This window comes from Carlito syrichta, unplaced genomic scaffold (genome assembly GCF_000164805.1).
Source record: "Carlito syrichta isolate Samal-C Ts95f unplaced genomic scaffold, Tarsius_syrichta-2.0.1 Scaffold305770, whole genome shotgun sequence".
NCBI lineage: Eukaryota > Metazoa > Chordata > Mammalia > Primates > Tarsiidae > Carlito > Carlito syrichta.
This window is the reverse complement of record NW_007249866.1, coordinates 319858-345155: the sequence shown is the minus strand read 5'-3', so window position 1 is coordinate 345155 and position 25298 is coordinate 319858. Positions and strand designations below refer to the sequence as shown.

General features: G+C 32.6%; 1 long non-coding RNA gene across 1 annotated transcript in view; it reads left to right on the top strand.

Moving 5' to 3' along the window:
* Positions 1-21512, top strand: part of LOC110596024 — a 29549-nt gene extending 8037 nt beyond the window's left edge. Inside the window, exon 4 of the long non-coding RNA XR_002482213.1 lies at positions 21222-21512. This is a non-coding gene — a long non-coding RNA (uncharacterized LOC110596024). The remainder of the gene's footprint in view (positions 1-21221) is intronic.
* The last annotated feature ends 3786 nt before the right edge of the window (positions 21513-25298 follow it).

Here is a 25298-nt window from a genome sequence, read left to right as displayed (position 1 = left end):
AAGGTGCTATTCAGGTAATATAAGTGAGTTTTCAAGTGTTGAAAAAAATTGAAATGTTACTTCGGTACAAAGATGCTCAAGACATATGTTTGAAATCAAACAATGGAACCTTGTAGGTCTCATAGAGTCAGTCTATATGATTAAAGTAGATGATTCTGAGTGATTATACCTAGTATATCAATCTTGAACATTGCTCAGCAAGACAAAGGTGAGGACACTTTCCTTGCTTCCTAATGTCGCCTCCATAATATTTTCATCAATGAAATACAAAGTTATTGTCATTTTCTTCTTTGTTTCTCTAACTATGCCGTTGAATAACACTCTCCAAAATTCACTGACTCTTTAAAAACATCTTGTGGTATTTATAATAATAAAGCATTTTGAACTACTGGAATAGAAACTGTGCCGGGTTCGGTGGCTCAGCCTGTAATCCCGCACCTTTGGGATGCTGAGGTGAGTGGATTGCCTGATCCTGAGGGTTCGAGACCCGCCTGGGCAGCGAGAACTCATCTCTACAATAAATAAAAAAACCAGTCGGGCGTGGTAGCACATGCCTGTAATTCCGGCTACTTGGAAGGCTGAGGCGGAAGGATCGCGGGAGCCCAGCAGGTCGAGGCTGCGGTGGCCGGGAGCGGCCACTGCACTCTAGTCTGGGCGACAGAGTGAGACTCCAACTCAAAAAAAAAAAAAAAAAAGAAAAAGAAACTGTATTTTTTAATAAACATCAGCATTATTTAAATCCTAATGCAGAAACTTGAGATGGATATATTCAAAACTCAAATCAAAAGTGTAATTTAAAATGAATTATTTGTAAAGATTATTGTCCAAAATATAGTTGTTCTAAATTTCAACAATTTTAATATTTTTGTTAGCCTAAAGCATATATTCAAGAAGGTAGACTTTTACAAATAACTTTAACCAAGTAATTTATGCTGACTCGTCAAATATTCACTGTTGTTTTTGTTATGTGCCTCATTTTTTGTGTGTTAAATGACCTTTAGTCACTGGTCTAAAGCAATAAAGTGAATGCTTCCTGTCCTATCGATTAGGAAGGGCCTATTTTCACACTAATAAAATGAGAAGCCTAGTTTAATAAAATACTTTTTTCTCCCAGTGGCCATAGGTGAACTGGAGACTTGACAATGCTGGCAAAGGTCAACTGAGAGGACGGAGGTCAGCTCTGTGGTAAATCAACTTCCAGGAACAAATCACTGGACACTATAAAAATCAAAAGTGGTTCTTTAAGAGACCAACTTGACCCTCCTTAACCAGAAAATAACATCTGACCTGGCAGTGAAATTTATCACAACATTTCAATTAAAACTTGGCAGGCACACTAACAGCTTACTATTCTTTTGCAGTTGACCTTGTTATAGAAAAAACAGACAGGAGGGGGGGAAATGGATAGTCTCGTTTTATATTGTATAACAAATAAATTTGTGCAATACAATTTTGAGCAGCTATAAGACATTTTCTGGAAACTAGATTAACATGTTATGTGTGGCTAAAATACAACTTTGCATCAATTATTTTCTGTTCAAGTCTTTCAGATATCTGCTTCTTTATGATATTAGCAAACAGTCAGTTGATCTTATCAGTAAACCAATAACCTAAAAAATGCTTTATTTTACATAAAGGTAGATATTTAGAGTTTGGCCGGCCAAACAAACACATTCTTAGGTGAATCCCTTCTTAATCTATTTTTATCACTTACTTTTGTATTTATGTTCTAGATTTCAAATAATTTAATTATATGGTTTTCCTCCCACTTCTACCAAAGAGAAGTACTATGAAAAAAATCATGATAAAAATTTATCTTATATGGGCCAGTTCTTTTGGAAATAGTCAGTGCAATCTTAATATTCAGTATAAAGTACAATATTTAAAGGTGAATTTTAAATCTAGATGACATGTACTGTCTCAGTAGTTCTCATTACAGTGAAAATACCAATAGCATGTGGGTACAGCTTAACACAAATAGCATCACATTTTTGACAATAAGAAATCAAAAGATTTTTTTAAAAATCTCAAGTCATATAAAGGTTTGTTACTTGCTTGAATTACTTCATTGTCTATTGTGGTTCACATGCATAATAAAACAGACATAGGAGACAGGGACATTGCCTTCTCGTTTGCCAACAGTTAATTACATGCATCATCAAAGGCAAACCGTTGCACCTTTCTCATCTGTAGAACAAGATGGTGGAAATCAATACTTTTAAAGACCTATTTTAGTTTGAAATACCAATAATTTATAAATATTTCATATATAAAATAATAATATGATTCAAATCAGTTGCGGAATCAGGATAAAGCTAAGAATTTTTTTCTGACCTTTTGGCAATAGAAACATCTGAATTTTTAAGTCCTGGTAATAATTCAGAAAATAGGTACCAATTACATATTGCCTAATTTAAAAAGATAACAAATTCTAGAATCAAATAGATGACAATGTTATTACAGTTACACTAACAGTGGTAAAGCATGAGGGAAGTAAATATGATATAGTATCTTTATGATTAGATAAATGGAGATTTTTATTTATATATTTATAATTGTTTATCAATGTAAGTGATAATACTTAAATATATAAACATATTATGTATCAGTTAATTAACAACCTCATAATAGATATCAGTGTTTATGTTAACATGTTTATTTTCAAGTACATTGGGATTTTTCAGTGCTAATTTAATCATCACTGACCCTGCAGTAAATACCTGAGGTGAGTTGTGTATGTGAGGGAAGACTGAACAACAACTCAACACTGCAAATAAAAGTTTTGCAAAAAAATCAAACAGAGGTGGCAAGGAGCCAAGGCAGCATATGACACACTGTAAAATAGTAGGCTATGATGAAATGAAACTGAAATGATAAGTCCCTTGCAAACTGTGATGTAGTTTCAGCAAAACATCATCCATCATTACATTAATATTTTACATTTGAATTTTATTAGAATTTTGACTTTATTTTTAATTTGTAACTTATGTGTATAACGAAAGTTAATTCAAAGTAGATGAGAGTGATGCTCTCTACTTTGAAGAGAGTGAAGCTGTCTTCTACTTTGTCAGTGTGGAAGAACTGGGAAAGAGTGTTTTCAAGGTAGATAGAGTAGCTTAATGGAGATTCAAGAAGAGATAGAATATTCTTTAAAGAAGGACAGGATAACTGGGCAGAGAGAATGAAGTGGTCTCTACTGTGGGATTAAATTGGAGATGTTTGTAAAGTTAAAATGTCCTTCACAAATGTTGTATCATAGCTTTGTTATGATTTGAAATTATTCAAATACTTAAAATAGAATTTTAAATTAATTATTTACCACATATATTTTAACAGATAAATATGTTTGCATTCTCAATCCAGAGTACTGCTGGTCAGTATATTTCTGAAAGGATTCTTGTGGTTGAGGCAATCGTAAAGGTTTCCCACTCAAAATTTATTCAGAAGAATCTACAGGAAGCAAAGTTTGCTGACAAACTTTAGTAATCATCACTTTTGATGGATCAATGTAATTAACCAAGGCCATACTTACCTGTGCTGTACCCACTAGGTAGTTGAAGATATATTACATATACTTTGCAGTAATTTTTAAAAACTAAAGACACCTATTTAAAAATTTAATATTATATATTGTACACATTTATGAAGAAATAAATTTAGTAACAGAGAACAGATTACCAAAAATATATAATTTATCATAAAATTTTACAAAACATAGAAATCACATATATCTGAACTATATGATGTATAACTTTATAGAAACGTCAAAGTTATTAAGAAAGAAAATTGTCTCTTGGTTTCTTTTATAGCATTTTTCTCTAAGTATTTCATTTAAAAAGATGGCTCACAAAAAGGCTATAATAGAAACAATCTAATGATTTATTTATTATATATATAATGATAATATTTATCTCTAGAAAGTAAGGAAAGGTCATGAGGAATATTTCCATTTCTTATATTTAGTAAGTATTTTTAAATAACAAACTTACATTTTTGCATTTTTTTGGAAAAGAAATCATAACAATCAGACTCTAAAACATCTGAGCTCTCAATATGCTTATATTTATATCATTGGCTTCTGAAATAAGTTCAGTAGCTATATATTAAAATTATAATTACATGATACATATATAGCATTTATATATGAAATTAAGAATTAATACTATTCAATATTTCAAATGTTTTTGATTTTTCAGCCCAGAAAATTGGCTCAGAAAATCACTTCAATTTCTCAAGTTCATATGTGTACTTTTTGACAGAGCCAGCACTAGAAGCCCTGTCTTTTGACTCAATCAGTCAGAAAATAAACGTGTAAGGAATGTCATCCATATATAATAATATAATGGCACTACTTTGAAAATTGTCAATATTCACAACATTTAGTGTTAAGATATTTTCCCTTTGATTTGTTATCAAATCATCACAAAGTGATGCAAATAAAATACGCCAGACATAGAGACAAGGGAGCAGATGAAGTTTTCTGATTCTTTTTTGTTTTTCTTGAAGTAGATATTAAAGTTAAGCGGGCAGTGCATCCTGCATGGTGTAAAGAACTCTCCAGGTCAGAAAGGAAAGATCAAAGGAGTCTTTGTTCTTTGTATCACTAGGTTGAAAAAGGAACAATATTGTTACTCAAGGGGTTTCTACTATCTTACATATTCTTCTTATATCATTGCTTGGTTTTTTATGGAGCCCATAGAAGAGTTGCCATGGCCCACCATAGTTTTAACATACATTTATAAAATTATTTTATCCTTAATGCAGTCTTTTGGTACCAAGAGGACACAATTCATTTTTAGTGTTTTAATGTATTCCAACAATACCTTTCTTACTGGGAATGTAAATTTGACTCCCCCAAAATATTCCTTTTCTCAAAAGGAATGGCTTTCAATTAATAGAGATGCAACAACATGAATTTTTTTAGCATATATTGATCTATTGTGGTTGTATCAGTCAGGGATCTGTGAAGAGACAGAACCAATTATATAATATATGTATATACACACACACACACACACACACACACAGGTATATGAGAGAGGACATATTAGGGGAATTGGCTCATGAGATTGTAGAGGCTGAGAAGTCTCATGACAGGCCATCTGCAAGCTAGAAATCCAAAGAAGCCTGTAGCATGACTAAGTCCAAGTCCAAAGGCTTCAGAACCAGGTAAGCTCATGGTGTGATTCTCAGTCTGAGGCTAAAGACTAAAGAAATTAGGGGTCTGCTGTTACAGGTTCCAGAGCTTAAAGGGCAGAGAACTTGGAGTTCTGATGTCCAAGGACAGGACAAGAAAGATATTCCAGTTCCAGAGTACAGAAAGAAAGTGAAAGAAAGGAAATTGCTTTTCCTCGGCTTTTTTGTCCTATGAGGGTCCTTAGCCAATTATATGATGGCTACCCACACTGGGTGAGGGTTCATAAGTAAGATCTTTCTTACTCGGATCACTGGTTCAAATACCAATCTCCTCTGGAAACACTCTCACAGACATAACCTGAAGTAATGCTTTGCTAGCTATCCAGATGTCATATAATCTAGTCAAGTTGACACTTTACCATCACAGTAGAATGTATTGGTTCTATAGGAAATGGAAAACTAAAATTTCTCCTGCTTTGTTCCCATCGATATGTTGCACATATAATATATCAACTTTGACTTAGAGGGTGTGGCTGCATTGGGAAACCACTGCCATTGTGATCATCCCTGACTAGAACAAGTGCTGGGCCTTACTGCAGGGTCACAGCTGAAGAGCAGTTCGAAGACTATAGGATTGAGGAGAGAGATGAAACTAGAAATGGGTTTAAGATACTCAGAAATATTGAAATGTCTCCGTAGTGTGGAAAATACATTAAAAGGCAAGAATAATCAACCATCCTAATGTAGAAATAAATTACAACTTACAATAGCAAAGATCAGTCAACTAAAGATTTCCGTGGGAAAAGTTTGTAATCCAATAACTTTAGCCTTAGACAAATAATCATTTCCACAATACGATCACAAATATTTTCATGTGCAGAAATCATACTACCCACACAGTCTTCAGAAAACAATCTAGCAACAAAATATGAAAGCAATAGAAATAATGCATTAAAATCATTGCAACACAGTAATAATTCAATACTTTATAAGAACTTGCTCAGTTATTGATAGATCAAGTAATAAAACCATGAATTAAATTATAATAGATTTAATTATCTTGATTAACATGTTGATATTTCAGGTGTATGAGTTGAATAAAGTGCCCTTCAGGCAGAAAGTATAATTTTTCTATTAACACTCATTGTACATTTATAGAAGTTGAGCATGTAATAAGCCACAAAGAGTATCAAATAGTGGCTAGGCATGATGGTTCACACCGTAATCCTAGCACTTTGGGGTCTAAGGCAGAAGGATTGCTTGAGCCCAGAAGTTCTAGATCATCTCAGGCAACATAGGATACCAGCCTAGACAATGTATCAAAACCTCGTTTCTACAAAAAATTAAATTAAATTCAAAAATTACCCCAGTGTGATGGTGTGCACCTGTAGTCTTAGCTACTTGGGAGGTTTAGGTGGAAGGATTGTCTGAACCTGGGAGGTTGAGACTGCAATGAGCCATGACAGTGTGATTGTGCCACTACACTCCAGAATGGGTGACAGAACCCTGACTCAAAAAATAAAAAAAAAGAAACAAAAAAACATAGCAAAAGCGAGAATGCCAGAAAGGAAGGAAGGAAGGAAGGAAGGAAGGAAGGAAGGAAGGAAGGAAGGAAGGAAGGAAGGAAGGGAAAGAAAGAAAATTAAATAGCAAAATTTACAAGATACTTATTTGGACATTGGGCAACCAACCCCTTTAGGTCCCCTCCCACTGTGGGAGCTTTTCTGTCCTCTCAATAAATCCTGCTTTCTGAAAAAAAATAAATAAAAAACAAAACCTAAGATATGAACAAAAATGACAAGTTACATAAATTTAAAAAGAAATCTTATAGTTAACTCTACTTTCAAGTGTTTCTCTTCAAATACCAAATGCATATGAAAACTAAGACAACATAAAATCTATGAGCTAGATACAGATATTTTAAGACAGAAACATAATTTTTTAATCAAGTAATAATAACGGAAGTAGAAGAATAACTAAACATTCACCTACAGATATTAGAAAGAGAACAACAAAATAAACCTTAAGAAAGAAGAAAAGGATCTATAAATTGAAAAGTATATTAAGAACAATACTACACATTCACCTACAGATATTAGAAAGAGAACAACAAAATAAACCTTAAGAAAGAAGAAGAAAAGGATCTATAAATTGAAAAGTATATTAAGAACAATACTACAAACTGATAACTTCATTTTGATATAATTTCTGGTAAAACACAAAACATTGTGAAAGACAATGCAATTAATATAATCAAGAAACATACATTAAAAAGAGAATATAATTAACACAGAGTAAAACAATATACTGAAAACATGAAGGAAAGTGAAGGTATATACTTTTAAAATATAAAGGAGACGTTATTTCAACAGGTAAATTTACTTTATAAAAGTTCACTATATAATTCTGTTTCATTTAATAAAAATAAAATTATTTTATATTTGTTTAAATCTTTTGGATATTTTAAGCTTTAAAGTTTATACTGAGCATGCAAAACAAAAGTTTTAATAAAATTAACCACCCCACAAAATGGAAGGAGTACGTTTATAAGATCATCCAAATAGACACTACAGTGTATTTTATTTAATTGTATATATAATTATGATAGAAATTAGATATAGAAGCATATATTTTAACATGATAAATACCGTATTTTAAACTACCAACTAGCATCTTTATAAATAAGACTTTGGAAATATGTTCACTAAAATCAAATACAGTTATACATTGATTAATGACAAGGATACATCTGAGAAAAGCATCACTAGGCAATTTTTGTCCTTGTGCGAACATCATAGAGTGTACTTACGCAAACCTAGATGGTAGAATTTACTACACACCTAGGCTATATGTTAGAGTTTATTGCTCCAACGCTACAAACTGTACAACATGCTACTGTACTGAATACTGTAGGCAATTATAACACAATGTTACTGGTGTGTCTAAGTATATATAAACATAAAAAGATCCAGTAAAAATACAGTATAAATGATAAAAAATGGTACATTTGTATAAGGCACTTACCATGAATGAAGCTTACAGAACTGGAGACTGCTTTAGGTGAGTCAGTAAGTGGTGAGCAAATGTGAAGGCCTAGCACATTACTGTAGTGTACTACTGTAGACTTTGCAAACACTGTACACTTAGGTTACACTAGACTCATACAAATATCTCTCTTTAATAATAAATTAACCTTAGCTTAATGTAACATTTTTTGCTTTATAAACTTAACTTTTTTTAATAATTAGACTTTCTTATAATAACATTGAGCTTAAAACACACATTGTAGAGATTAATATTGTACAAAATAATAACAGCTAAATAAAAGTAATTTTATTTATATTCTTATTAAAGCTTTTTTCTATTTTTAAAATGTTTAATTTTTTTCTTTATAAACTTGATTGCAAAAACCAAGACACAAAACACACATTATGCTAGACCTACAGAGAGTTAGGATTATCAAGATGTCATTTAGGAAATAGAAATTATTATTTGATTCCATTATTATCTTATGGGCTCATCATCATATGTAAAGCCTGCACTTGACTGAAACATTATTATGTGGTGCATGAATATATTAGGCAAGCATATCTTCTATCAAAACTGTAATTAAATACTTTTCTAAATGGTTTAGTCACTACATGTATGCAAACAAGTATCTGCTAAAAATACATTTGCAAAAATAATTTGTTTTATTTCAGAATATTATCTATTTATTACATACGAGGTAATCAATTTAAAATTTAAAAGAAATAGTATGAGTCCTTAGTAAGGTGACTAACTATATAATTTATATCCAAAGTGAAATAGCTGTTCAACATGCTATTAACAACCTGTAAAAATTTAAATGAAGAAAATCACACTCATCATAGCAATTTTGAAAAACAAAGTTAGGGGAATAACCTCAATAAAAATTGGCAAATATGTGTAAATAAAATTTGACAATATTGAATGATGTATATGAAGAAATGTATGTTTTCTCATTTGAGAGAATTTAAAAGAAAAAGCCTTTTAAAATAAATGTATACAAGAATATAATATATTCACATACATATACACAGGTACTTTGACAAACTTATTCTTAGGCTCAAATGAAATGTGAAAAAGGCAAGTGTAATCACAAGATTTTGACAATAAATTAGTGAAAAGGGATGTTCACTTATAGATATGAAAATATATAAACAAATTAATTAAACAATATGCTACTGTGCACTATACAAAAAAATTACCAGAACAGTAAAATAAAAAATAGAACACTTATAAGTACTGAAATGTTTAACACTTACAAGTACTGAAATGTTTAATAAATAAAATTGCTCTCATGTTAAATTAGTGATATTATGTATAGTCCACTCATTCCTAGTAATAGAAACCTAAAAAAGTGGTGGGGAACAGCATAGAGGCAGTATAGATTAAATAGTGCTGGGAAATTTTGCAGGTCAGGCACATGGAGAGTGAAGAGACATTGTTAGCAAATTAACATATGGTGAAAAATGTGGTCATCCAGCTTCGAATCCAGAAAGACTATGAACTAACAGGAAGAACAATGTCTTCTTGTAAGGTTTAGTTTGACTCCTTTCCAACAAAGTCTCAAGTGAAATCCTGGAAAGATCTTCAGGGGAGATAGATTTGGTACGTCTTATTTAGATTTCTGCAGAACTGTCCTGCAAAAATGACTAGGCTGCAACAAGTTCAAGATAATCAGTCAGTTGTAGAAGTGACAAAAAATAGAATCAGAATCTCCAAAAATTATCAACAAAGCATAATGCATAGTGGATAACACATGCAAAGAAACAGGAAAATGTGGCCTAGAGTCATGAAAAAAACCTCCATAGCAATACTCAATGGCAATCAACATTAAGATAACAGGAAAGGGGTTTTTTAAAATCTCTCATTAATATATTATCAAAAGCAAAGAATTACTCAAAAAATTAAAAGAATATATGATATTAGTGAGGAAATGGATAAGGAATAGCAATAAAGAAATTTAAACTATAAAATAAGACTCAAAAGAACTGAAAATTATAAAAACATAAGTGAAAAAAAATTTCACTGGAAGTGTGGAGTAGGAGATTGGAGAAAGCACTTGGAAGAGTCATTGAACTTTACAAAAGACCAATAGAAATACTCTAATCTGAAAAACAGATGAAAGCTAATGAAGAAAGATGAACACTCTAGGTACAAAACAAATGATCAAAATACTTGTTTTTAAAGGCAGCAGACAGAGAAAACTGTTTTAAAAAATAAGCCAAAAATGTTTGCATAAATAACAGTCCAAATTATTCCAAATTTGATGAAAATCACTATTTTCAGATTCATCATCTCAGAAAACCTCCAAAATGGTAAATACACAAACACACACACACACACACACACACACACACACACACACACACAGGCAATTCCTAGTCTAACTGCTGAAACCAATGCTAAATAAGTCACCCTAAAATTCTATAGCTAGGGGAAATTCCATTAAAAATGAGAATGAAATAAAAACTTTTTTAGATGAACACATGCTGAGAGAAAACTTGTCATCAGACATGCACTAAGTTTTCTATACTTGGACAATGAACAAAGCTAGGTAGACAGTTTGAACTGGCAAGAAAGAAGTAGCCAGTAAAATAGGTCAGAAGTGAAGTGTGGAGAAAGACAAAATTTACTCTTAACTTTCAGAAAGTTAGGTATGCATATGATTTGCCCTATGGAAACAGTTGAAAATAATTTTTTAAAAAAGAAGACAAGAAAGAGGCTGAGTATAGTGGATCATGCCTCTAAGTCCTTCCAAAGGTAAAGGAGGGAAAATCACTTGAGGCCAAGAGTTTAAGACTCATCTGGTCAACAAAGCAAAACCTTGTCTTAGTAAATAAATTTTTTTTTTTAGTTTAAAAATAAAAAAAGAAGGCAAGAAAAAAGCAGCAGTCACAATAGGGAAAACTAAAATTAAACTCAGTGTAAATGGAAGGATAGAAATAATCAGAGCAGAAAGTAAAAAATAGAAAACATAATAAATAAAATTGACAAAACAATAGCTGGTTTTTGAAAAGATTAATAAAATTGATGAAGAACCCAGCAAGACTAATCAAAGAAAAAAGAGAGATAAAATATAAATTATTTACATTAAAAATATATAAGAAAATATTATTACTGTCCTGACAGGCATCAAAAAAGTAATGATAAAATATTATAAACAGTATTTTGCAAACACAGGTGTAAAGATCAAAATCCTTCAAAAATACATTTTTCCAATGCTGACTGAGGAAAAAGGAGGAAATTTAACTAAACCTATACTTATTAAAGGAATAAAATTAACAAAACAAATCTTCCAATAAAGAAACTCTAGACTGAGATGACTTCACCAGACAATTTTATTAAATATGAAGGAAAACTTAATCAAAATTAAGGGTGATTTTATAATTCTACCATGTCCTTCATCCAAAATCTGACAAAGCCAATACCAGAAAGTAATTAGTGATCAACCTTTCTAATGAAACTGGAAACAAAATTTTCAGGAAAACATTATCAAATTGAATCCAGCAATAGATAAATTAGCAAGTAAGATTTATTCTATACAAGTCTGTTCAGTATTTAAGATCAATGTATTCTACCACATTTACTGAATTTAAAAAGTTATGTGTTCATTTCAAAAGATGTAGAACATTTATGGTATAAATTTGAATGCTCATTCATGATAAATAGCTCTCAACAAATCAAAAAGAGGAGAAAATTTTTTCAAAATGATAAAAGGTATATGTGAAAAACATAACATTAATATTGAAATTCTAAAGCTTGCCCCATACAATTGAAACTGGGAACAAGGCAAAGATGTTCATTCGCCTTTCCATTACATGTTGTACTGAAGGTTCAAACAATTCCAACTAGGAAAATTAACGAATTAGAAATAAAACTATTGTATGATCCAACAATTCCATTATTACTCATATATCCAAAGGAAAGAAACTCAATGTATCGAAGTGATAGCTGCATTCACGTTTATTGAAGCATTAATTACAATAATTAAGATATGGAATCAACATAAGGATCCACTAATGAATAAGTGGATAAATAAAATGTAGTATATATACACAATGGAATACTATTTAGCCATTGAAAGAATGAAATCATACTACTCTTGTCAAGCAGAATGAGCTTGGTATATTAAGTAAAATAAGTCAGGCACAAAAAGATAAATACTGCATGTTTTCACTCATATATGTAAGCTAAAAAAATTTGATCTCCTAAGAGTAAAAAGTAAACTAAGCACTATTAAGAAAATGAAACAATAAGCCACACTAAAAAAATTAGTTGACTTAGCCGGGTGTGGTAGCACATGCCCGTAGTTCCTGCTACTTAGAAGGCTGAGACGCAAGGATTACCAGAGCCCAGCAGGTGGACGCTGGGGTGGCCGTGATTGTGCCACTGCATTCCAGCCTAGGCAACAGAGTGAAACTCCAACTCAAAAAAAGAAAAAGAAAATTGGTTGGCCGCATGCAGAAGATTGAAACAGGACCCCTACCTATCACCGACACACAAAAATCAACTCTAAATGGATCAAAGACCTAAACAGAAAACCTCAAAGTATAAGAATCTTAGAAAACACAGGAGACACCCTTATGGGAATCGGAGTAGGCAACTAATTCCTGATCAAAACCCCAGATGCCCAAGTTATAAGAGATAAGATAGACAAGTGGGACTTCATTAAACTGAAAAGCTGCTGCAAAGCAAAAGAAATCATCAAGAGAGTGGGGAGACAGCCTATAGAATAGGTAAAAATATTTGCCAACTGCATATCTGACAAAAGCCTAACATACCGGATCTACAAGGAACTCAAACAGGCCAAAAGGAAAAAAAAAAATGGCTTCATTAAAAAGTGGGCAAAAGACATTAATATATGATTCTCAAAAGAAAGCATACAGGCAGCCAACAGACATGTGAAAAAGTGCTCAGTCTAATTAATCATCAGAGAAATGCAAATCAAAATCACACTGAGATACCCAGTAAGATTGGCCATAATTAATAAAACAAAAAACAACAGATGCTGGCAAGGATTCAGAGAAAAGGGAACACTTCTACACTGCTGGTGGAAACTATCAACCTCTATGGAAAACAGTGTGATGATTTCTAAAGAACTAGACATTGACTTTCCATATGTCCTGGCGATTCCCCTACTGGGAATATATCTGGAGGAACTCAATCATTCTACCAAAAGTATACCTGCTCAGGCATGTTTATTGCAGCACTATTCACAATAGCAAAAAACATGGAACCAATTGTGCCGCCCACTGAAACTGGACTGGTATAAAAAAAATGTGGTATGTATACACGATAGAATATAGTCATAAAGAAGGACAAACACATGGACTTTGCAGCAACTTGGATGGATTTAGAGTCTATCATACTCAGTGATCTATCACAAAAACAAAGAACTGAGTATCACATTTTTACTCATAAGTGGACCCTGAATATTTACCATAATACTATAAGAAAGGCTTTGGCAGTAGCAGGACACTGCTATGGGAGGGGGAAAGGAGGAGGGACACATGACATCAATAAGGGTACCTGATCTCAAACCAGGCAAAGTAGGGACCAAAGGGAGGTTCAAACTTTGCCTGTACAATGATCACTTGTATAACTAATACTGAATTGTACCCCACATCTTTAAACTAAAAATATTTTTAAAAAGAAAAAAAAACCATAATCTGACAAAAATAACTTCCTTCTAGAATATATGCATAGTACTCAAAAATTAAAAATAATAAGACAAGCAATGCAAAAAAAAAAACAAGTAAAAGACTTAAGCAAGTGCTTTACAAAAGAAGGTCCAGTAACACACACACACACACACACACACACACACACAATACTCAACTTCATTGGTTACCAGCGAAATGCAACTTAACAACATACGTACACTAGAAAACATAAAATGTAAAAGATAAAAAGTACTAAGTGTTGGTATAACTCAAATGTCTTTCAACAGGTGAATAGATAAACAACTGTGTTTTGTTTATGTAATAGAACAACTTAGCAATAAAAAGAACAAACTATTCATAAGGAGGCAGACATAGAAGAGTATTTATTGAATGATTTCATTTATATAAAATTCAAGAAAAAGGCAAGCGTATATTCTAGTGACAGAAATTAGTGAGGAGATTTTTTTTTTTATTCACAAAACAGTGCTAAAATTTTATTCCCTCTTTTCTTACTGTTTTGTTTTTATTTTTAAGCAAAGTTTCCATCGGTACACTTTAAGACAATAAACAACAGGAAGTCTTTCTCTGCTTACTTTTCTTGGGGGCAGCAGGGTAGTTCCACCGACAGGCACAGAACAGCACATATATAGCCATGACGCATTGGAGTACCCATTACCTCATGAAGGTAAAAAGCTAAAACATACTGAGGTTACATAGAAAATGCTCCACCTGGCTTTGCAGCAATTCATAAAAGTGAAAACAATTAATGGCATTCATGCCCAGTGTCACAGCACATGAAGTATACCCCATGCCATCCCACAAGCTTCTTTAGTAAAAGGGAAAAACAAATCTTTTCCTCAAAGAGAATTGTCTGTCACAGGTAACAGCCACAAGGATTTTATTCATTGTTTAATCTTCTGGTGGCAGGATTTCTTTAAAGTGGAATCTGGTGGCACCCCCTCTAGTCTTTGCTGGATTATTTCCAAATGATGAATATATTCTGTCAAGGACTGCTCTGGATCTTGAGAAACAGTTAGGGATCTTTCTATTCTTGAATTTGGGGATGAAGAGGAGATTAACTTAAAAATGACAGGAGTTTTCTGAGATTGTAGAAATTTTATATATTTTTATTGGAATAATGGTTACATGGATATATGATTGTCAATAATCAATAACATACTTGAGTGTATATTAAACATTTATATATGTATGTCATGATCCCTGTTTTTGTGTGTAAACAAAAATTTAATTCAATAAATATTAACACATTATAATTCACAGTGGTTGAATGGTAATTTGGGTTTTACTAGCTTTGAAGAATTGTTTTGACAATTTTCCTCATTGAATCCAGTTAGTATAGGTAAAAATGACTTATCAATATGCTAATATAGGTAAAAATAACTTATCGATATGTCTAACACAGAATATATTAATATATTTAAAGAAGATACATTACAAAAAATAAAGCTAAGTACAGAATACAGGCAAATTTCAATTGCTTGGTAGGCTGTGCATAATATGAAGGAAAATTTGCTTGAAAAATCATTTGGAATTTCTGAAGACACTAATTCTGGGTTTTTCTTGAAGCTTATTCAAGTAACTTATAAATGAAGTTTGGAAAGAATGTTTGCTATAAAAATGGGCTGGTAAAAGAATATGAAATTTACAGAGATAAATAGCCCTTCCTGATGACTGATTGACATCTAGATGGAGAGCAATTTAAGATAATTTGGAATTTGAGAGTATGGTCACAGAAGTAGTAATACAGTAATACAATAACAAGAAAAGCACACTGACATTATGGCAAGGTATGTATATGTTGCGACTATTAGCTACCAGACTGAGAATTATATTAACCTATAATAGATTCTTAATAAATACTGATCTAAATAATATGTACTGATATAGAGTCTAAAGCTGAGACTAAAAGGCATACTGACTTGTTAATGGTCATTAAGCCAAAGAGTTTATGTTAATAGCAACAATATGCTTTTTCATAATAATCTTCTATAATGTACGATTCATGAGGGTAAGGATTTCGGCTTATTCACCTAGTACCTGGAAGAATACCTGGAGTTTGAGCATGCTATAAGTATACATTAAATGAATTAATACATAATACTACCGTCAAATATTTCACCAAAACATCCCATGCACTAAAACACACATATTAAATGTTATAATCATATTCAAACAATAAATTATGATAACACACTGGGCCATATAAGCTGTTGAGGTTGTCAAGGCAGAATGACTGATCTTATAAAATAAGATCTCACAGGGAATTTCACTGAGTCCTAGTATCATACAACCCAGCTCTGACCCTCTCCATTGTTCCTGCACTTTCAACTTCTCCCCACTTTATCTTGATCCCTAGAGATCCAAGGAAGAATAGAACTTATAGGGAATTGAGTCTAGATAGCAATCACTTTCCCAGTTGGAAACAGAGTTGGCTTTTCTTTTTCATTTCTATAGAGTGTTTACTTTTATTCCATCTTTAAAGAGAAATTCTGCCTTTTTATGTCACACTAACCTTCAAGTGTACATAGAAGCAAATCTCTAAAAAATTAAACAATTCTTCATAGAATGTGGGAGGGTTATAAAATCTTCAATTACTCTATTACTTCTCCCAATGCCAGTATTCCAGGAAGTGTTCAGTCAATCTTCAACATAACAGATCAACGTGGTGTCAAAAAGTGTCTTTGTCACAGCTGGTATCCCATTGGAGCTATTCATTTCTTTTGAAATCATGCTCCCTTTGCAATATAAGCACATTATAAATAAATGTTTTGGAAAAATTATTTTCATATGCTTCTGATATTCATGATAAGGGCAATGATACTACATTTTCTTTGTTGATAAACCAGCTAGACAGATGATTTTAATTCTTTTGGATGCAAAAATCTAAGAAATATTTAAAAATCATGGACACTCACTTCAGAACTGATACTACATAAGGTTACTCTAATTTTCATGTGAAGTCCAAGTGTTGTAACAATTATGGTTCATTATGCTGTCAAAGAGAGACCTGTTTCCAACTCAAGACAGACTGTATTATTGCCAACAGGCTTTTCAATAACCTGTGACAATCCAGCCTATGGAGGTTAGAATTTAGCCATGACACTGTCATCATTTTGTCTCAGTTCCTAAAATATCCAGCTTTTTTTGTTCTGTGGCAAACACAGATAAATCCCTTGTTCTTGTTCTTTCTTAAAGAGTTCTTCCTCTTAGTTCTCAGCATAATAAACATTACTTTCTGATGATTATATTCTTAATATCACTTATGGCTTTCATCTAGCAAAGCAAACGAAGGCAGGAATAAAAAAAAGGGGAAAGACAATCCAGATGGAATAGACTGCTATAAACTTAGTTTCTATGTAGGGGACATTCATCTCCTTGGCTGTGCACCTTGTCCTTCTGCAGGCTCCTCATGTGTCTTTGTTTATTCAAGGATACTCTGGAGCCTGCTTTCTTCTAAGATTATGGTCAGACAGACACCAATTAATATTTGCATGACAATCACCAATTGATATGCTTCTGTTAAAAGCATAATAAACATCCCATTTCAGAGATACAAATAAAATGGTTGACCGATAAATAGTATTTCTGATCTGACACACAGAATTTAAATATAAAATTTCAGTTTAAGCTTACAGGTAAGATTGTGTTGTTTGAAACTGCTTTCCTTTTCTCCTATTTGTAAATGAAGTTTTATAGAAGTTTAAGAACAATGATTCACTTTTGTAAGTAGAGAAGTTTTTAAAAAACAATTGAAAATGGTTTCGGTTATTTGGATTACAATGCAGTGTACTTGTTCCCAATCCTAAAAAGGACATTCAAAGAAAAAAGAATGAAGATGAATATTTCTCTCCATTTACCCCTGCTCTCTGATACAAATATTTTATGTTTAGGTATCTAAAAAGGTCTTCTGAGTTGAGTTAATTGAGACGTGAGAAAATGTATAAAAAGATAACTACAACTCTTCAAATGAAATAAGCCACAAAATCACCATCCTTATCATTGGAACTATAATAGCACTGGATTTATAATGATAATTATGACAGTAGTGGTGCTCACATAATAGGGGTAAGAGATGAAGAAGCAGCGGCTGCACAGTGAACATTATTTTATAACTTGATAATGTCATTTTTGTATTTGTGATGAGCTCTTCTCTGGAGATGTAGAAGAAATATACTCATCATTGAAATCTGTCTTGTCTGAATAGTCATAGCAACTATTGTATGAATATATGCATGTATGTTTATATGCACCCAGTCATTGAAATATATATGTACATATACGATTACATAAATGTACACATGTATACATACATAAAACACACTGCCATATATGTTTAATTCATTTCAATTTAGGCTTTAAAATAGTGCTTTTAGCTGGGCTCGGTGGCTCAGCCTGTAATCCCGCGCCTTTGGGAGGCTGACGTGAGTGGATTGCCTGAGCCCACGGGTTCGAGACCCGCCTGGGCAGCGAGACCTCATCTCTACAATAAATCAAAAAAAAATCAGCCGGGTGTGGTAGCGCATGCCTGTAATTCCGGCTACTCGGGAGGCTGAGGCGGAAGGATTGCTGGAGCCCAGTAGGCAAGGCTGCGGTGGCCGGGAGCGGCCACTGCACTCCAGTCTGGGCGACCGAGTGAGACTCCAACTCCAAAAAAAAAAAAAAAAAATAGTGCTTTTGTTTAAAAATGGCTAAGATCAATTTGAGAATAAAAGAGGAATAAATGTGGTTCATTGAATACTGTACATACAATCGAAAGAAATAGAGAAGGTGCTGCCAAAATCTTCTGATTGCAAAGACTAATATTCTGATCACACAACATTTGCTTTTTTTAATTCAGGAATTCACATTGTTGTTCACTGATCAAAATGAGGGGAATGTTGGGGTAATTAACGTTAATTTACTGACTCATAAACTTTACCACATTCGATGATGTCTAAGGCCATGAGTAGCACAATAACCAAGTCAGAAACTATTTCAGGCAAAAAAGCACTTTATACATGGTAAGTGGCTATGATAAACATGATAAATAAAACATGTTTTAGTTTCCTGTATACTTATTTCTATTATGCTTCTGAATACAGTTATACTGTGTTCTTACTTCAAAAGATGTCATGTGAGCTTAACACTTTACATAAAATGAGTCTTTAAAAAATACCAAGATGTATATCTGTGATCTAAACTTTCTATATTAATGATTCACATTTTGGCATTATGTTTTGATTCATATTAAGTATTGCTCTGCTTAGGAGAGATGACATTTATCAGTCATTCATACTTAGCATGCATCAGTTAATTCATGAACCAACATATAAGAGGATAGGAGAGCAAGAGAACACCAAAATAAATAATTCCAAGAGAATTGAGGGGCCACCATAGGACAGGGGAGTGGAAACTGGAAACTAATTTGTGCACTTCACAATTTTTACCACTATTTAGTCTATGCTAAAATACAAGGAAGAAAACTGATTTATTCTTTTAACTAGACCAACTAGCATTATGTTCTGAGGCATGTGGATGATATTGACAATGTCTGTATGACCCTTTGGTGCCTTTCTTTGACTTGTCTCTGTTAGGCTTGAGAAAAGTACCATGATCGTCAATGCTCTCCCCAACCCTCAGCTCCTATCCCCCATTCTATAAATCCAGGTGAATAAAAAAGTCTTTTTCCTGGATCTTTTCTTGACGCTGGATTCTTTCAGAACAGAACCATATAGGCGAAAGTCCTATATTTAATAATGGTGCTTGGTTTATGGTGTAATTTATTTATTTAATTATCTCCTCATTTGCCAGATAATGGAGGAGCAACTGGTAGAGCTGAGGTCAAATAGAAATATACCATGTGTGATTTTAGAGAAGGGGACTGCTCCACAGACATGGGTTGACTGTCACTGACTATGGAACTGTCATCCCCATCATGGTTAGACATATTAAATGGCATGACTCTTTAACAGGGCATGTCAATTCAGAGAGAATAATAAAAGACTAAGCTACATGCATGCTAAACTGGAAAGTATTGGGAAACTGCTATGCAGCCTATGATTCTGGTTTGAGAAATGATAATATCTGGGTTTTTCCAATACAAAAGAAAAAAGGAGTATCGTTTACAAAATCACAGGCCCCAGATAGTAATTTCTGAGTTTTTACTCTTTGTTTTGTTATTAAATAGAAATCAGACACAGTAGGATTTAAGAATATAAACATGCACATTTCATCCAGAATTGAAATAAAAACAGATACCGAGTATATACCTGACAGATATGTACAATTTAGAACTTAAGATAACAAGAAACTTAAGATTCTAAAATCAGGGTTGTATAACAATGAACAACAAACAATAGAAGTTAGCAATAATCAAGCAAATGTGGAAGAACAAATATAACAGGAGATAAACATTTTTAAAGTCATAATTAATAGTAACATCTTTTAATTTGTGAAAAAAGAAAACAGTTGCTCATGGAACTTCATACCCTGATTATGGCACAGACTGATTTATTCATACCATTGTCTTATTTATACAGGTAGAAAAATGTAATAGCATTCAGGGGTGGAATTTGAACACAGATTCTGAGATACAAGATGAGTTAGAACACACTTGTGCTTCACCCATGCTGGGCAATGCTGCTTACTGGGATTCAAAAATGTAAAGAATTTGACAAATTAATCAAATACATCTTTTTTATTTGAGTTATGCGTTTTATTATTAATTCTCAGGAATTACTATAATGACTGTATATTGTGTACAATGACTTTTGATAAGCTTCATTTTCCCAGGAAATGCATCATTTTGATTTATTTCATTTTGTAAGGAACTAGTCCATTAAGTACTTCTATGTTATTTTTTAATTAGTATCTTTTGATTCTTAGATTCTGAGCCAGGTCATGGACAACAAATCAAGTGACTTTGATCAAAATCTTTGAAAAATTTAATGCTTTAAGGACATGTTTAATTGAATCACAGTTTGAAATGGTAGCAAAGTGAGTTTGCCCTTTGTCATAAGTACCTAGGAATCCTGATCTATATTCCTGATTGCTATTGATTTTTCTGGATTTCATTATAAAATCAATAACTGTTGCACAGGGTAAAATAGTTTACAAGGGTTGCAACATACTGTGGACTTCTGAAAACATACTGAGCTCGGTGAAGCCACCCAGGCAGCCAATTAGGAGAAAACATCTATTAGGTAAAAACAGGGCAGTCCCATTGACTGCTATTGATTTTCTTAGCCCTGTGAAAAGACAATCAATTAGATAAAGAAGGCTAATGTTACAGCTGCAATTTAATAACCCCTAAAAAAAGAAGGAGGGCTATTGATTCCTGACATGGAATGTTGAGGCTTATTGAAATATACTGAACTTCACCTGTCTTTTAATCAGGCCTGTGGAGAAGAGAGGAAGCCTGCCATTCTAGCCTTGTGGTATAGAATCCCAATTATTAAAGTACTTTGGTGTTGCCAGACCTAAGAGATGCAAATGAACAGAACTTTAGAAGAAACATAAGCTCAGATTGAATACTAAATCATGGGAGCTATTGACAGAAACTGTCTTGGTGAAGGTTGTTTCTTTCTCCATACAGATCTCACCAGAGTACCACCTGTCATTTTCAAAAGCAAAGTCAGTTTTGCCAACCAGCCGTGAATGACAAATAAAGCTTTATATGAAACACAAGGGCATATTATGTGCTATTGTGAGTTCTGCTAAGTGCTAATTTATCTGGCTTGTTCTCTTCAGCAAACACAGGCACAGACACATGAAATAATCTACCTAATTATGTAGCTATTTAGGAGAAAAACAAAGCAAGGTGTTTTTGTGTGTTGCAGAAGGTACATGATACAAGAAAGGTTTTCACAAAACCTAACATAGCTGATGAAAATAAATGAAATGCTGTAAGCTGTAACAATTTTAGAACAAATAAACTTTTGCTAGTTTTGGATTTAGGGAGTCCCAGCTGCTTTTCATAAATAGATGAGTACTCTCATTCATTTTTTTATACTCCCTAATTGGAAATAGCTAATAGGCCTTGTTCCTTTCAAATATAAAATCTGGCCTAAAATACCTCGTATAGATATTTTCTTTATGCTTTTCTTTTCTATTGCATGTATTTGATCCTTTCTCCCTCATTATATATATGCCTTTTTACCAGCAGACAGCTGCTATTCACAATAATTGCTAGGGCAGTCAATTATACTTTAAATAGACCTACTTGAGGACAAATGGTGGTCTAAATTGTACTAAAGACACACCATACACAAAGACTAAGCCATTTCTAGTATCTGAAATATTCTACATATTCCAGAGCAGCAATATAGTTTATATACCTTACTCCAGCATGTCAAAGTCTTTCTCCAAAATATTTCCAGAATGCAAGTGAAGTATTCTGTGAGTCATTACTTAACTTCTTAAATTTCTATTTATAAACAAAATATGTTGTGCTAATTTTCCCATGTGTATTTAAATAGCATAAATCAACAATTTAAGGAATCTATTTTGTCGATAATACTTTCCTTTTTATTTAAGACATGGTGTTTTCAATATGCACGCATGTTTCTAATCATTAGCATGGCTGTCTAAAATGTGTTCTTTAATGAGTACAATTTTTCTTAGAAATTACACTTTTATAAAAATAACTTGATTTAGAAAAAGAAATAGATTTCAGAAAGTAAAATCAAAATCAAAAGTGGGAAAATATATGCCTTCTTACAATATACAAGGCCTTGTTTACATCTGCAGTATGAATACTATAAACAACATTAGGGACAGAGTCCTAAGTGAGAGTATCACATTTCTGTTCATAACAATATAATACTGCACATTATTGGTTGTCAAGGGGAATGCAATGCATAAAAATCTGATATGCAAGGTTTATAGATAAAGCTTACAAAATAGGAATGTGAAAATTTTTTTCTAATTTAAATATTAAACACTGCAATTTATTCAGGCTCTTGGAACATTATACTAACATGTCAATTATTATCTCACTTTATGTTTAAGTTTCAATATTTTACATAGATCATTTTTTCTCAAACTTTTGTTCTGCTGCTACACATCTTTATTCTCCTCTATTTTTATGTGTGACTGGGGTACAATTTTATATCTCTTGGGCAGCTTGAATGTAGGTGTTCTGATTGTGTTTTGACCTTAAAGATTTAAGATAGCCCTCCCACTGTTAGATTTAGCATAAGTGAAAATATATATATTAGAAATAAAATCTAGCTTATAAGGGATAGGAATCTATCAAAAGGAGAGTAATGAAAGTGCATATTTAAACATCAAGAAATGAGCTTTCTGACACTTACACCTCTATTAGAGATATTGAAGTAGCATTTGGCTGTTCAACAAGCAACAGAAAAGTCCTTCACTAAGACACCTTCCCACAATTTTCCAGGAATGCAAAAATAAAACCTACACTTTGAATCATAAGGCTAGGGTAAAAACAAGGTCAAGTTTAATTTTCAAAATCTTCAAAATGGTTTATGAAAAAAATGAGAGCAAATGAATTAACTGAAAAGATTTGTATTCAGGATTTTATGGAACTCTAATAATAGCAGCTGTTAAGCTGGATCAGTTGGGTTCAAACTCTACCTCCCCCACTTTGTAAGTGTGCAAATCCAGGTGAATCGCCTGACTTCCTTGCCCGCCCCCTCCAATTTTCTCATCGGTAAAATGGAAGGAAGTAGTAACATTTTCCTTAAGATCGTTGTGGAGATTCTATAAATAATAAGCAAAGAGTTTAAAGAAATGAGCTTGACAAAATGCTTGTCGATGTTATTATTATAATTATATTTGTATTTTATATTATATTATTAGTGTACTGAAACATTTTCCCTAAGAACACTTTAAAAATGACTAAAAAAATACTTCATTTGGATGTTTTAGATTGGCATTCGATTTAATTATAGCCATCTAAAAGTGAAATCTGTGAAAAGAGGTTTATGCTCAACTAGAATTAATGACATAGCCACTTACAAATTTTAAGAACTTTAACTTATGGATATACTTTCTTTTTATTCTTCTATTCAAGTAGCATAAAATAAGATATATTTTAAAGCAAAAATTTGGATAAATATATGCAAATACCTTTTGTGTGTGTACCTGTGGGTTTTGATTCACAAACAGTGATTTAAATTCAGTTGATTTGAAGTCATCTGCTTTTTTGAAATGGAATGAAATATTAAAATTACTGTAAAATCTATCTAGTGGAAAAAATTTTGACTTGGAACTGATTTTTTGCCATAGAAAAAATTGGGCAAATGGGGGCAAATCTCTTAACTTTTATCTACCTCACCATATGTATATTACTAACATAAAAATGTCATCATTACAAAATGTATAAGGCCTAGAGTTTCATATAAATAGATAAGGGCTCTTAGAATAGTAAGCATAAAAAATTTAAATATGTGTGCTCTCTTTGTGAATGACACTTTCCTCATCTCCTGCTACTTTGATTTAAAGAGAAATGAGTTTCAATCAGTGGTTCTCAACAAGCAGTGGTTTTAACCACTAAGAGGAATTTGTTAACACCTGGATACATTTGGCTGTCATAATTGAAAGTCCAAAGGGAGGCCTTGTATCCAGTTGTTAGAGGCTAGGAGTGCTGTTAAATATCTAGCAATACACAGGACAACCTTTTACACAATGAAGTAGCCAGCCAAAATGTCACTTGTGCTGCTGTTGAGAAACTCTTGCTTAGACGAATGACCTTACTTTCATGATGTTAGTCATTATTGGACGTATACATGTGCTGGACACCAATGAGACACGCACCAAGTTTTTATAGACATGAATCGCTTTGCAACTGGAGCACCAGAAAGCTAAATACTGTCTTGGGAATGCCTATGTGACATGTATGAAAATCCATAGGTACAGATTTCAGAAAATCATTGTATATCTATTTTTTTTTTCTTTCCACATGAACCAAAGAGAAATGAGAGAAGATGCTGGCAAGGAAAATTGCCAATACATTGTTTCTAATTAGTCTGTACAAATTTTGTTGTGGAAACAGAAATTCTGTTCAAATTACCCATACCTTTGTTTTCATAGAATTTACATTGTCTCCAAAAAGTTATACTCAAGCCCCAAAACGTTACTTATTCATATAACAAATGACTGCATTCTAGAACAAAGAGCTATAAAATGATGCTTGTGGATCTGACTCTAAACCCATTTTGCAGTTACAAAAAGAAAACACATTTAAAAAAAAACATCTCATTTTTCTTTCTCCCAGGATGTTTAACAAACTTTTCTTTTGTTGTTAATTGGATAAGTACTGTCATTCTGGACCAATAGGCTGAGGGTAAATGCTAAGTCCCATCAAACTTTACAGCTAAACTCTAAAACATATCACTTAAATGCATCTGTCTATCTTTACTTCCCTGTAGAGAGACATGGGGGCTTTATCATTCACTTCACTGGTAAATTAACTATGTAAATGGAGCAGTTTTAAAATTTTTGATC